The sequence below is a fragment of the Eriocheir sinensis genome, chromosome 54 (assembly GCF_024679095.1).
Source record: "Eriocheir sinensis breed Jianghai 21 chromosome 54, ASM2467909v1, whole genome shotgun sequence".
NCBI lineage: Eukaryota > Metazoa > Arthropoda > Malacostraca > Decapoda > Varunidae > Eriocheir > Eriocheir sinensis.
The window spans coordinates 2,206,120-2,221,524 of NC_066562.1; the positions used below are offsets into that span (position 1 = coordinate 2,206,120).

The window sequence follows — 15,405 nt, forward strand, 5'->3', positions numbered from 1 at the left end:
CCCAATCAGAAATGATAGTAAGGTCTGAGGTTAAGCGTTCTGCAGCCTCCAGCCTGGAGTCATGTAAGTCCTGTTGAGAGGGTCTTCTGTTGAAAGAAGTTGAATAATGCAGAGTGGAGTCATCAGCGTATGAGTGGACAGGACAGTTTGTCCACCACCCTTACATAATAATCCCATACCACTTCTTCTCCCTCACTTTCTCTTCCATCTCTGTCTCCACCACTCCACCCCTATCTCCACTACATAAATCACCACTTCGCCAGTTTTGCCTTCCCTCCACATTACTCCCATCCCTTACATAACGATCCCGACCCTCCACCTATGCCCATTCATCACCACCCGAACTCCCACATCGACCCCAGCCAGCCAGCCACCACTGCGTCTCCTCCACCACCACCCCACCACCACCACCTCCAGCTCCACCACCCGCAGCGAATAACGACTATACCCTCACGACCTAAAAGCGTCTCCTCCTTTTGATAAATCAGTGGAAAAATTCAGTCTGTGATCGCTTTAAATATCTCGCTCCAGAGATTAATTGTGAGGAATTTCCCGCTAAAGTCTGGAGTCTTGAGAATTCTGGATGAGGCGGAGCAAAGGAAGGAAGGGAGGGAAAGGAGGGTGAAGGGGGAGGAGGAATGAGGAAGGGTTGAGGAGCTGGTGCTGGTGGCAGAATGGGTTGGTGGTGGTAGTGGTGATGTAGGCGATAAAGTAATAATGGTAGTAGAAGTGGTAGTAAGTGATGGTTGTGTAGGGGCTCTGTTAGTAATTGGTTGTGTAAAAGAAGAGCTGTTGATATGGTTGATTGTTTTGTGGTGGTGCTGGTAGTGATAAAGGAAATAGAGAAATATATATGGTAGTAAAAGTGGTAGTTGGTGGTGGTTGTATACTGGTTGTGCTAGAAATTTGGTTGTATAGAATGAAATAGCTGTTGAAGTGGTTGATTGCTCAGTGGGGATACTGGTAGTGATGCAAGAGATATTGTAATGGTAGTAGAAATGGTAGTTAGTGGTAGTTGTGTACTGGTTGTGTTAGTAATCAGTGGCAGAACAATAACACCCGTTGATGTGGATGATTGCATTTTTGAAATCTCACTCGATAGCAAAATCATGAGGTACTTTTATTAGCTGTATTGTATTATATTGATGTAGTGGGGGTAATGATTATATAATGGCGATAATTGTGTTGGTTGGGGGAATAATATCATTGTAGTTTTGCTGATGAAAAATGTTAATGTGTTTAGGCACCGGCGCTGATAATGATGAATGTGGCGGTGAGGTTTGGGAATCTGGTGCTGGTAATACTGTTTGTAATTATAGTAGTAGTAGTAGTAGTAGTAGTAGTAGTAGTAGTAGTAGTAGTTGGGGTGAGGGTGGTGGTAATATCAGTAGAACAATAATAACAGTAGTAGTAGTAGTAGTAGTAGTAGTAGTAGTAATAATAATAATAATAATAATAATAATAATAATAATAATAATAATAATAATAATAATAATAATAATAATAATAATAACAATAATAATACCATCATCAATAACAATTTTACCAACCCTCACATAACAGACGACTTATTAAACCATCCCTTTCAACTCTTCTTATTTTTATCCTTGAAGTACCCGAACCAACTCCAAGACGCTGAAGATTTATTTCATTCCATCCATATTTATTATTCCACGTGTAATAATAATAATAATAATAATAATAATAATAATAATAATAATAATAATAATAATAATAATAATAATAATAATAATGTCGCTGCTCTGAATCGATCAAATAAAGTGATCTAACTCGGAAATTCAGATGAACACTCATTTTTTCTCTCCTTGTCTTAATATCTATCTAATTATCTACCTAACTGTCTTCCTCTTTGTCAATCTATCTACCTACCTTTCTATCTATGTATCTATCTATCTATCTATCTATCTATCAATGTCTCGTAACCAATGAGAAAAGAAAAATAGAATCGTTCCTCACGTTAGGTTTCTCTCTTGACTTTCAACAACCTGGAAGCAAAGACAACCTCGCGTTTGCATGTGACCCTGAACCAGAGACTCTCCAATATGGGTTTTATTGCTCCATCCCTCACCGGCGACGCGGGAAGGCAGGGGAGTGATGGCATTCTGTGGGATAGCTCTTTCATTTTCCTTATTAAAGCTCTATTGATTAATTGGGTGTTGTAATCGTGACTTTATATGCTAGTGGTAAATATGGACGACTTAATTTCTTAGTTACTTGTATATATTTCTCTCTGGCGCATGATTTTTTTCTTTGTATGGTTTGGGCAATTGGGATTATTAATATGCAAGATTTCTTATGTTTCCAAGGACTGATCGTTCCTGGCGTTTCTATTTTCTGTTATTGATATTTTTTTGGTGTTTCTGTTATCATATATTATTTTCTTTCGGTCCCCATGTCTCCCTTATCGTACACCTTTGCCGGCGTAGCACAGTTTATTTCCTTCTATTACTGTTTCCTACATCACTCTATACCTTCAAACCCCATTCGGAGTGGTTGCAAAGTCTTTTATATCCACCATATTCTCTTTTTTTGTTATAATCCTTGAATGAGAAACACGCTCCTTTCCTTCCTTAATTCTACTTCTCCACCATGAGCATAGTAATATATACCACCATTGACATTCTTTCCCCTAAGTATAAACACTTGCTGAAGACAAGCACCTCATCAAGCAGAAGAAAACTAATTATGTGGCATCTTGATGTATATTTGGCTTCCCTCAAAGTTTTTTTTTTTTTTTTTTTTTTTGGGGGGGGGGGTGGGGGGGTGTATTAGTAAACATTTTTTTTTTTATATCCCGTAATCATATACATTTAATCTCACACAATAAAGATGTAACTCAAGATCCAGATTTACTTGAGCATTCAATATTTTTTATCAAGAATATTCACATAATAATACTAAGCAGGAAGGAAACAGTTCAAGGGGAACGGTCTTATTCCCATAGTCTAGCTACACATTTTTGTTTACCAATTGCAAATGATAAATAATAAAAGTCAAATAACATCACCACTGTCACTGTAATATACTATCCTTCTCCTCCTCTTCCTCCTCCTCCTCCTGCTATTCTTCATCATCATCATCATTATCATCATCAATGTAGTGAAGGATACCCTGAAGGACACCAAAGCCCTTGTGACTCCTATGAAGGGAATATATTATAAACAAACAGCAATAAGGAAGCTGGAGAAGAGGACGTGTCGATGTCCTCTTGAGAAACATTAATCTTTGTTCTGATGGTATTTTATTCCCAATTTCATGATATATTTAGCTGTGTCTTACAGTATTTATATTTATTTTTTATGGTTGATGTTTCTATTATTCTCCGTCACTGTTATTATTATTAGTAGTAGTAATAGTAGTAGTAATTATGGTATTAATATCAGCATTATTATCTTTATTAGTATTTTATTGTTATATTTTTACTACTGTTATTGTTGTTGACATTATTTTATTATTTACAATAGTAAGCTCATTATAGTCGTTCTCTGGGTACTGCCGGCACCTTCACACACCACACAGTGCACACACCCCATCCCTCTTGCTCAAGGAGGGACAGTAGCCGCTCCTTGTCAGCGGAAAAATCCCGACCTGAGCGGGGCTCGAACCTCCGCCTGTCCGGCAGCGAAGCCAAGCACCGCAGAGCTTTAACCAACTGAGCTATAGGAGCGGTGTGTGTGTGTGTGTGTGTGTGTGTGTGTGTGTGTGTGTGTGTGTGTGTGTGTGTGTGTGTTAATGCCAGATGACAAACGACGTAGATGATGGATGGTCACGCGCATGTATTTCTGTCGCTTAAAGAGAGAGAGAGAGAGAGAGAGAGAGAGAGAGAGAGAGAGAGAATATCAGACAGACAGACAGACAAACAGACGGACAGACATGCACACAAAAGACAGACAGACAGAGAGACAGACAGACAGTTCAGTGGACTTTCAAATCATTCATGTCAGCTCCGGAGATGGAAACTGACGTATATAATAGAAAAATAACGCCAATAATAATAACAATAATAATAATAATAATAATAATAATAATAATAATTATAATAATAATAATAATAATAATAATAATAATAATAATAATAATAATAATAATCATCTCCAGTATCATCATCACTGAGTCTTGTCACCCGCCCCGCCCCGCCCCGCCCCGCCCCGCATCACCTTTCCTTAATGACTCACCTGGCCTCCTCGTGCTCCCCGTGTGGCCACCTGCCCGAGACAACCTCAACAAGTGTTAATTAACCTCGTGTTGACTTAGCGCGCTCGGGAGGGGGCGGGGAGGAGGAGGGCGGCGGCGGAAGAGGCGGCGGTGCTGGTGGTGGTGTTGCGGCGGTGTTGGCGGCGGCTGCGGCGGCGGCGGTGGTGATGGGAAGGTGTAAGGGAAGGTCGGACCGGTTGTGGCGGTGAGTTGTGACACAGGTAAGACTCCTTCATCCTCTGTCTTGCCTCTTAATGAGTTCAGAAGGCGCTGAGATCCTGGTGGTGGTGGTGGTGGTTGTGGTGAGGGGTGTAGGCGGCGGCGGCGGCGGAGACGACGGGGCGCTGGGATACGCTGTCCGCCTCGATGGTAAAGCGAGAGAGAGAACAAAAAAAAGGGAAAAAGAGTGAAACGAAAGATAGTGCGTCATTTATCGATGTTTGCAACGCCATTCTCCATTTTGTTTAACAATTGAATTCATCGCCGGGAATTTTGAATGCCGTTATAATCACCTGTCAATAAATTTAGCTTTTGAATTATTTGTGCAGAGCGCGATCTAGGGCTCCGGCGGGGGTTGGGGGTGAGGGGTTGGAGGTGGGAGGGTGTGTGCGGGTGGTGGTAGTGGTGGTGGTGGTTGTGACGCGACTCGATCCTCCGTCCCTCTCCCCATCCCTCCCTCCTCTCCCTCCGCCCCCCTTCGTACCTCCGCCACCCTCCTCCTCCCGCTTCAAATGGAATCTGGAAAAAGGCGGCCATTACTGTTTACATTTTTCCGGGCGCTGATTGGCCGGTGGGCGGGGCTCGAACGCTGCACGAAAGTCGGTATTGATGTGCGACGCCGTGCCGTGATTGGACGCCGAGTGCTTGCCGGGGACCAACCAGGGGCTTTTTTTCCCTCTCTTCCCCGGATGTGCGGCACCCAACACAGATTCACGCGTCCTGCCTCGCCTCCCTCCGTCCTGCCTCCCTCCCGGCCTGCCTCCCGTTCACGGCAGGTTTAGCGGACGCCCTCTGACCCCCGACCTCCGCCCTGCAGCCTGCCTCCCCTTCCCTGGCTCTTGTTAGGGGGGAAGAGGGAAGGGACAGGGTAACGCTCTCCTTCATATTAAAATCCCTTCGTTTCCGTACACCAAATGTCATACGAAGGTCAATTCAGGGTTTTCTGATTCTTTGCCTTATATTCCATACCCTCCTCTGCCTCCTCCTCGTCCTCCTCCTCGTCCCGTGCCCTCCTCTCCTTCCCTACCCTGCCCTTCCACCCTCCCCGCCCGTCAGTCAGTTCGCCTCAATGAATAATAAGGGAAGGCGACCACTGACCGCCGCTCACCAGCATTAGAGCCAACTCCAATAATTTAAATGAGACGTGAGGGGCCCGTTGAGTTGCCATTTCTGCCCGGTGGCCACACACACACACACACACACATGCACACGAGGACGGATCTCATATCATTAATACCTGGGAACATCGACCTAACCTGACACTCTCCCTCCTCCTCCTCCTCCTCCTCCTCCCCTACACGCACAGGTAATGCCACATCGAAACAGTCGCCCTCATCCCGCTCGACAGCACTTATAAAAACATCTAATAAATGCACCGGGAATTAATAATGGCATTTTTTTCCCCCTCCCCGAGCCCGCTCTCTCTCTCTCTCTCCCTCCCTCCCATCCCTCGCTCCCTCCCGTCCCTCCTTCCCTCCCTCCTAAGCTGATTTGATAAACAGTATGGAAGCTTTTTAGGTTTTTATTAGTTTATGCTTTATTTTTTCTTGGTACCTGCTCTGTTCGTGCTGTTGGTAATGATGATGATGATGATGATGATGATGATGAGCGTGGTGGTGGTGGTGGTGGTGGTGGTTGGGTTTTGGTTTTGTTGCTGCTGCTGTGGAAAATCCCTTCTTTTGTTTCCTTTTTTTTTTTTTTTTTTTTTTTTTGAAAGAGAGAGAGAGAGCGAGAGCGGAAAAAAATTGGCAGGATATCAAAGCGTTTTCGTTTATGGCACATTGCGCTGGCGGATGACAACAGGGAGGACTGCGCTGTATCACGTATGGCCGGCAGAAAGGTGTAATTTGAATGATTGTCAGTCTTTTTCATCCTCGTTGTGAGCCGCTTAGCCCGAACTTGGCTTTGCGCGCTCGACCCGCACAGCACGCTTCAGATAATGAGTTATGGATTGTGTGCGTGCGTGCGTGCGTGAGAGTGATGGGTGGAGGGTGGGTAGGTGGGTGGGTAGGTGGGTAGGTGAGTGTAGTTTGTGTGAGTGGGTGGGTAAGTAGGTAGGTGAGCGTAGGTGTGGGTAGGTGTGGGTGGGTAGGTGGGTAGGTGTGTGTGTGTGGGTGTGGGTGGGTAGGTGGGTAGGTGAGTGTGCGTGTGTTGGTGGGTGTGGGTGTAGGTGGGTAGGTGAGTGTACGTGGGTTGGTGGGGGGGTGGGTAGGTGGGTAGGTGAGAGTAGGTGTGTCTGGGGGGGGGTTATGTGTGTTTGTGTTGTTGGTGATGCAAAACAAGGAAACAAGGGAAGGAGATAAAGAAAAAATCAAGGAAAGACTTTTATTGAGGATATTGTGTGATTTCTTTATACTCATCTCCTAGTAAGTTTCTCCATCCTTTTCCTACACCTCCTCCTCCTCCTACTCCTCCTCCTCCTCCTCCTCTTCTTCTTCTTCTTCTTCTTCTTCTTCTTCTTCCTCCTCATCCTCCTCATCCTCATCCTCCTCCTCCTCCTCCTCCTCCTCTTCATCCTCCTCCTCTTCCTCTTCCTCTTATACTTCTTCCACCATCTCCATCTTCCCTTCCTCCTCCTCCTCCTCCTTGCTTCTCCTCCTCCTCCTCCTTGTCATGTTTAAAGTTTAATAACGAAAAAAAGTAGCTGGACACTAACTGCTTAAATCTGGTCACGTAATTTTAAGCCTTCCCTTTTCTTTCAACATCGTGTCGTGAATATGTACAAATAGTTCCAATTTTAAAAAGCTGCAAGTACAAAATATATATAAAAAGCTTCTGATTTACCTGAACTTATGTTGTACACGAATATACTAAACGCAATACAGAAAAGCAAGTATATTGATGAGAATCGGACAAACTGTAAGAAAAATACTGTATCGTTTTCTGTGCTGTATTATTGGTCCTCTTGATATTCTGCAGTGTTGTTTCTGTCACTAATACTTCAATTCACAACTAATGGAAGACAGCTTGAGTCCTACACTTCAAAGGACTGCCAAAGTGTTATCAAATGGGTCGTTAGTGACGGGCTTAAAGTAAAACTGGTCCTGAGAATCACCACTTTTGTTCTTCTCTCTCCCTACTCCAAGGATTCATGTGTAAAGTGAGTAGGCAAGGAAGGCGTTACTGGGCCAGAAACGAACAAGCATCCCAACAAAACTATAGGCATCGAACTTTGCTTTCTCTCCCTTTCTTCTTCCTTCTACTCCTTCTCCCATTTCTCATCCTTCTGCTCTTCTTCCTTTTTCCTCATTTTTTTGTTCTTTCTTTGTCCTTTTTCATTATTATTGTTATTATTATTATTATTATTATTAGTAGTAGTAGTAGTAGTAGTAGTAGTAGTAGTAGTATGGTAATGATGATGATGATATATATTCTTTCTCCTCTTGCTTCCTCCTCCTCCTCCTCCTCCTCCTCCTCCTCCTCCTCCTCCTCCTCCATGTGCCTTGCTACCCTTGACCTTTACGCCGCCTATTAAGACTTGCTTTACACGCCCTCCCCCCCCTCTCGTCACCCCCCTCCTTCCTTACCTCCCCTCCTCCTTACCTCCCCCCCTCCCTTCACTTCTACCACCCTCCTTCGTTATCCAAACACTCTTCATTCACACCCCACACCCCTGCCTCCCTCCCTTCCTCCCTCCCATCTACACACACACACACACACACACACACACACACACACACACACACACACACACACACACACACAAGAAGTTGGTAGCCAAACACCTGCCTAAACGGGCGCAAGTCACTCCCGGTGAGGTATATGTGGGGTCAAGTGGGAGCTGGAAGACCTTTTTGTGTCCTCTTTGTCTAGTAAAAGTCCACTTCTCTTAGGAGTTAAAAAGTAGAGTTCCAAAACGAAGTCCAAAACAGCTCTTGAAAGGACTTGTGCTCTCTCATATCCTGTCTAGGGCCGTGGCACAGTGGCACTTTCGGGATAAATTCTAGGGCTGGTTGGCGTTGTGTTTGGATAGGAAAATAGGTGGAACTATAAAAGAATACCTGACGGTGTCCTTTTTGTCATTCAACCCAACACAGAATAGGAAGGAGCAGCGTCAGATTCCCTCAAAATTAATAATGGCTAAAACTTTGTATTTAATTTAGTTTAAGGACACTGTACTCCACAAACATTGAATCGCCTTTTTTATTTCTCCTACGCGAGACCACTGTCACTTCTTATACAAAGGGAAGATAGAATGGAGAATAAAGGTTGGTGTTAGACAGGGGAAAGGTGATACTCTTCTCTTCTTTAGTTGCTTGACAGAGGGAAGCATTTTGTCTGTTTTTTAGTCTGTGGTGTTTGCATTCATAGTGTTGTGTTGCGATAAAATGAACGGGTATAAAATGCTGATGATGATGATAATTAAAAGTAGTAGTAGTAGTAGTAGTAGTAGTAGTAGTAGTAGTAGTAGTAGTAGTAGAAGTAGTAGTAGTAGTTGTAGTAGTAATAGAAGTAGTGATAGTAATAGTAGTAGTAGTAGTAGTAGCAGTAGTAGTAGTAGTAGTAGTAGCGGTAGTAGTAGTGGTAGTGGTGATAGTAGTGGTAGTAGTAGTGGTAGTGGTGATAGTAGTGGTGGTGGTGGTGGTAGTGGTGGCAGTGGCAACAATAGGTGGCATGAGTATCAACAATGAATGCTGAACATTATAATTCATTAGTGTCATGATTTTTCAGTAACCTTACACAAAGTATTTCATTGCATCATTTTAAATGACAAATTAATCGTAAATGAAGATCTCTCATATTTCATAACTATTCCATTATTGTTGTTTCTAAACTAATTTAATTATTAATATTATTGCTAGAATTCTTTTTTTCATTATGGTATTAGTATCATTGTTATTATTATCATTATTATTATTATTATTATTATTATTATTATTATTATTATTATTATTATTATTATTATTATTATTATTATTATTATTATTATTATTATTATTATTATTATTATTATTATTATTAATACTGATGATGTATTCGTTGCTGCTGCTCTGCTGTTCTCGATGTTTATTATGTTGCAGCACATTCTTTCATTCATACGTGCACTTCTTAATTCATGTCGCTGCTTTATAGTTTCACTAACATGAGTCTCATTTTCATTTTTTCAGGTGCGATGACTTCCACAGGAGTAAGGCTGATGGGACCCGATGTGAGTTATTTGTGAATTTATCATTATTATTATTTGTTTATTATTATTATTATTATTATCTTTTTGTCTGTGTGTGAGTGTGCTTGTGTGTGTTATGGTTTCCTCTTCCTCCTGATGATTTCAACTCTATGTAATATATTCCCTTTTTTTTCGTATCTTTAATTTCATCATCACTGACGATCATCTCAACAACAATCACTTGGCACACCCTTAAACAAGCTCTCACCTCCACCCTGGCACACTACACTACACTTCACTACTCTACACTACTCACTATACAGATATTTGGGGGTAAGCCTCAATTCGTCGCTTCCATCATTACCATTATTAAATATTCACAGAACTCCCATCGATTTCCTTTCCTTCTAACATTCTTGATATTTGTCACGGACTTTAGAGAAAACTATAAACGAAGAAGTCATTTTTTTGCGTCTGTTTCTCTTTCACATTTATATTCGCCTCGTTTCGTTCGTTTGCTTCGTGTTCTTCGTTTGTTTTGATCCGTCGTTTTTTTTTTTCTGGCGGAATTTCAATTATTCCAATCTACATATTTGTCCCAAAGTGTATGTACTCCTTATCCATTCCCCCACTCCTCCTCCTCCTCCTCCGCTTCCTTCTCCTCCTTCCTTAATCCTCTCCCTCCCTTTGCCCATATTCTATAGATTCCGTCCATACATCTCCCCTTCTCTCCTCCCTCCTCTTTGACGCAACCTCCTCCTCCTCCTCCTCTTTTGCCATATTCCTCCCTCTCCATATCCTCCTTACCCTTTCCTTTCCATCCCTCCTTCTTCCCTCTCCTCCCTACATAATCTACATACGCTTCCTGTACAGCCCCTTATTCCCTTTTCTTCCCTCCCTCCTCTTTCTTCTTCTCCGCCTTCTTTCCTTCTCTTCCCTTTTCCCTCTCCCCTCTCTTTCTCCCTCCCGAGTCGCCTATTACGACTGCCCTTCCTCCTCCTGTGATGGCTTGCGACAGGGTTTGAGTGAGACTTTTTTTAATATCTTTAGTTCTGTTTTGTCTTCTTTTTCTTACCTTTCTTTATCTCCTTCCATATCTGTCAGTTTTTTTTTTTCTTCAGAGTCCTTCCTTGATCCATATTTGTCTTCTGCCGATACTGATCTTTCTTCTTTTTGTCTATTTTCTTTCAAAATTTACATTTTTTTTAATTTCCTTTTTCTTCTGTTTCTTCATATTTCTCGCTGTTATCTTCCTTCGTCTTCTCATTGTTACTTTTCCAGCTTATTCTCGTCATCCTAATTTCTGGCTTTATGTTATTTTGCCTCCTCCTCCTCCTATTCCTCCCCTCTTCCTTTTTACCCTTCCTTTTTTTCTTTATCTCTGTAATGGCTAACTTTTTGTAATCTAATTTTCTCATCCCCATCGTCTCCTTTTCTTTCATTCATCAATTTTTCCTTTGCGATATCTTCCTTTATTTTCCCTCCTTTTTTCATTTTCCTTTAATTACATTTTATTCTGCTTTGTTCCATTCACACTTCATTCCTCCTTTCCCTCTTTCCATCATTCGTTTCCATTCCTTCTTCCTTTTTTTTTCCTTATCCTTTCTCTCGTCTTGTCCCTCTCCTATTTTTGTCAATTCTTTCTTTTTTCCTTCCTTCCTTCCTTCCTTCCTTCCTTCCTTCCTTCCTTCTACTCTCTTCCACTTTCTTTCAAATCTGTGGCCTCCATTCATTCCCTATCCCCCTTCTCTATTTCCCTTTCTGTTCCTCCCCTCCTTCCTTCTTACCTTCCTTCCTTCCTTTCTTCCTTCCTTCCTTCCTTCCATTATTCCATCCTTCCTTCCGTCCTTCCACCGTCTCAGATACTCCGCCCTCTCTCTCTCTCTCTCGCTGTCTCTCCCTCCTTTCCTCTCTCTCCCTCCCTCTTTTCTCCTCCCTTTCTCTGTTCCTCCCGTCTCCTCGATCAAAGACTCGTGTTATCGATCCAACGACGGAGAAAAATAGGAAACTCTGAGATGTCTTCCGGTAGCCAGCGGGGGGGGAGAGAGAGAGAGAGAGAGAGAGAGAGATGAAAAAGGAAAAAAAAGTTAATAAAATAATGAGAAAACGAAGGAAAATTAAGGAGAGAAAAACAAAAGTGGAAAATAAAATGAAAGGGAAGAAATGTGCGATGAGAAAAGAAGCAAAAACGGAAGAAAAATCCATAAAAAAGGTACAAATGGAAACACACACACACACACACACACACACACACACACACACACACACACACACACACACACACACACACACACACACACACACACACACACACGCACAGCACGCCATGTTTTAATATCAACATGGACAGTTTTCATCAGCGTTAGTCAGAAAGTAATCTGGTCCGGGACTTTAGAAATTACCGTGAAATTAAGGCGGACGAGGAGAGGAAAAATAAACACCAACGGCACGAGGAACAGGGAAGGAAGAAAGGAAGGAAGGAAGGAAGGAAGGAAGGAAGGAAGGAAGGAAGGAAGGAACAGCGGAAGGAAAAAGGAGAGAAAGAAAGGGAATGGAAGAGAAGTAGGAAGGGAGGAAGGAAGGAAGGAAGGAAGAGGGGAATGAAAAAAGGGAGAGAAGAATGAAAGGGGGATGGAAGAGAAGTAGGGAGTGAGGAAGGAAGGAAGGAAGGAAGGAAGGAAGAAAGAACAGAAGGAAAAAAAAGGGAGAGAAGAAGGAAAGAGGAATGGAAGAGAAGAAGATAGGGAGGAAGGAAGGATGGAGGAAGGCAGGCAGGCAATAAGCAAGGAGGATGGAGGAAGTGAGAAGGATACGAGGAAGGAAGGAAGGAAGGAGAGGGAAGAAGCAAGGAAAGGGGGAAGGGACGAAAGGATGAAGGGAGGGATGGAAAAAGGAAGAAAGGCAGTTAAACAGAAGGAAGGAGAAAGAACGGAAGCGATAAAGAAAAGGCGGAAAAAATGAAGGACAGAATGGCGGATGAAAAGCAATAAGAAAAGAGGGAAGGAGGTACACACACTCGTACACAAAAAGGTCATCCATCCATCCACCCATCCATACTGATAGGCACTTGAATAAACCAGTAACTCACCTACTTACCTTTCTTAGTGTTACCTGTCCACCCACCTGCATGCCTACCTATCTTTCCTACTTACTCTCCCTACCAGCACCAACCTACCTTTCGACCTACCAATACCAGCTTACTTATCTTCCAGCCTACCTACCTACCTACCTTCCTTCCTACCTTCCTACCAGTCCAGCCTATCTACCTTTCGACCTACCGTACCAGCTTACCTGTCTTCCAGCCTTCTTACCTACCTATCTTCCTGTCTACCTGTCTACCACAAGCGGATGATGAGATTTCAGCGGCGGCGGCAAGGAACTGATGAATAAGAGTCGGAAAACGTAATATCACTTTAATCTAGTCGTGAGCGGAGGTAATTGTCGCGTGGTGGGGGTTTGGGGTGAGGGGAGGAAGAGGGGGGGGCAGGGGGGCAGGTGAGGGAGAGGGGGGGCAGGGGGCAGGTGAGGGAGAGACGAGCCCCAGATGTCCCTCATTAAGATTCCCACCTGAGTAATTGCAAGACGCTGTTACTACGCCTCTGTTACTAAATTAAATGCCACCTCACTCGTCTAATGTCTCTGATTAACGTCCCGGTAACCTGCTCCTCCCCCTCCTCCTCTTCCTCTTCTTCTTTCTCTTCTTCTTCTTCTTCCTTCGCCGTGCTCCTCAGATACGCGCCAAATTTCGCAACTTATTAATTTTTTTTCCGTAAAGGCCTGGTCTCTTTTTATTCTCTCTCTCTCTCTCTCTCTCTCTCTCTCTCTCTCTCTCTCTCTCTCTCTCTCTCTCTCTCTCTCTCTCTCTCTCTCTCTCTCTCTCTCTCTCTCTCTCTCTCTCTCTCTCTCTCTCTCTCTCTCTCTCTCTCTCTCTCTCTCTCTCTCTCTCTCTCTCTCTCTCTCTCTCTCTCTCTCTCTCTCTCTCTCTCTCTCTCTCTCTCTCTCTCTCTCTCTCTCTCTCTCTCTCTCTCTCTCTCTCTCTCTCTCTCTCTCTCTCTCTCTCTCTCTCTCTCTCTCTCTCTCTCTCTCTCTCTCTCTCTCTCTCTCTCTCTCTCTCTCTCTCTCTCTCTCTTCTTTACTAGTGTTCTCCTTTTTCTTTTTCCTCTATATATACCACATAATGTCCTCATCTTTTCTCTTCATTTTTATCATCATTATCCTCTTGCCTTCCGTGTTCTTCCTTTTTTCTTCCTTCTTTTTATGACTATTGTTATTATGATCGTTATTACCCTTTGTCCTATTCATATTATCCTCCTCCTCCTCCTCCTCCTCCTTATCCTTCTCCTCCTCCTCAAGTCTAATCCGAAAAATATCTTCACATATATAAGATAAAAAAAAAGTCGAAAACCAACATCGGTCCCCTAAAAGTTGAAAGTGGCGCCCAAACGCAAGACAGCAGACACATGGTCGGAATCCTGAACAAGAACTTTGCGTCTGTGTTCACGGTCGAGAACACCGAGTAGATACCCGAGACCCCTATTCCCCCAAGGGGAATCTCGCCCCTAGAAATTGGTTCAATTGACGAACGGGACGTGCAGAAGTACCGAGACAGACTAGAGACAAACAAGTCAACCGGACCCGACGACTTGTCACCCAGACTGCTTAAGAAACTCAAGCAGCAAATACTTAAGCCACTCACCGCCATCTATAATTTGGTACTATAACAAAATAAAGTTCCCGCAGACTGGAAGCAAGCGAACGTAACACCGATCTACAAGAAGGTAGAAAAGAGTGAGGCCTTGAACTACAGGCACATTAGCTTGACTTCAGTGGCGGGAAAGATTATCGAGAAGATAATCAGAGACAAACTCGTCAAGTTTCTTGAGGACATCAAAATCATTTCCTATGCTCAGCACGGTTTCAGGAATAAGCGCTCATGCCTAACCAACCTAGTGGACCTCTTCCAAGGTATATATGAAAATTGGGACAATCAGATCCCCAGTGATGTGATGTTACGGATATCGGCAGGAGTTATTTTTCGACCAGAGTCGTCCGCCACTGGAACAGCCTTCCTGCAGAAATGGTTAGCGGAAACAATCAACTTCTTTAAAAATCGCATTGACCGTCACTTTGCTGCGTCGGGAGTGAACTAAACGTACCCACGAGTACGTATAGAAGTGCTTTCATCCTTCCCGCAAGCCACTCCTGTAGCTCACGGATTGATTAAATCACAGAAAGCAGGCAGCCTCGCTATGAGCCAACAGGCTTTCTGCTGCCTGCTTGTCCATGTTTCCATGTTTCCTCCTCCTCCTCGAGCCAGGCCACCGTCTCAACGCCAAGCTGCTTAATTCAGACAAATCCTCTTCCTCCTTATTTTTGTCCAACTTTGCGTGACGTCACTTAGTCTTTTATGCCCCCATTACCCCCTCCTCCTCCGACTCCGACACCGACTCTTCTCCCTCCCGCCCTCCCTTCTTCCCACTCCTCCGCTTTCCTATCCTCTCTTGCTCATCTTTCTCCATCTTTTTCTTATGCTCCTCCTCCTTCGTCTCCCTCTCCTCTATCTCTTTCTTTCTTGTCTTGTTTTTTCTCTTCTTATTTTTCTCACTCTGCATCATCTTTCTCATCCTCTTCCTCCTCGTCATTTTGCTCTTTCTCCTTCCTTCCTTTTCTGCTCCTCCTCCTCCTCCTCCTCCTCCTCCTCCTCCTCCGACAGAAAACAACGAGTACTACTCAACGGACAGCCTTCCGATTGGCTTCCAGTCACTAGTGGAGTGCCTCAAGGGTCAGTGCTGGGACCCATTCTCTTCATCATATATATCAACGACCTCGAATCAGGACTGAAATCCACAATATCGAAATTTGCT

General features: G+C 43.5%; 1 protein-coding gene across 2 annotated transcripts in view; it reads left to right on the plus strand.

The window, feature by feature from the left end:
- Positions 1-15,405, plus strand: part of LOC126983522 (anti-lipopolysaccharide factor-like) — a 116,557-nt gene that overhangs the window by 15,618 nt on the left and 85,534 nt on the right. The window contains exons 1-2 of one of the 2 annotated variants that reach the window (XM_050836282.1): positions 4,362-4,436; positions 9,543-9,583. The gene's annotated coding sequence lies outside the window, so the exon portion shown is untranslated. Of the gene's footprint in view, positions 1-4,361; positions 4,437-9,542; positions 9,584-15,405 lie in introns of those variants that run through there. The other variant, XM_050836281.1, reaches the window with a different exon arrangement.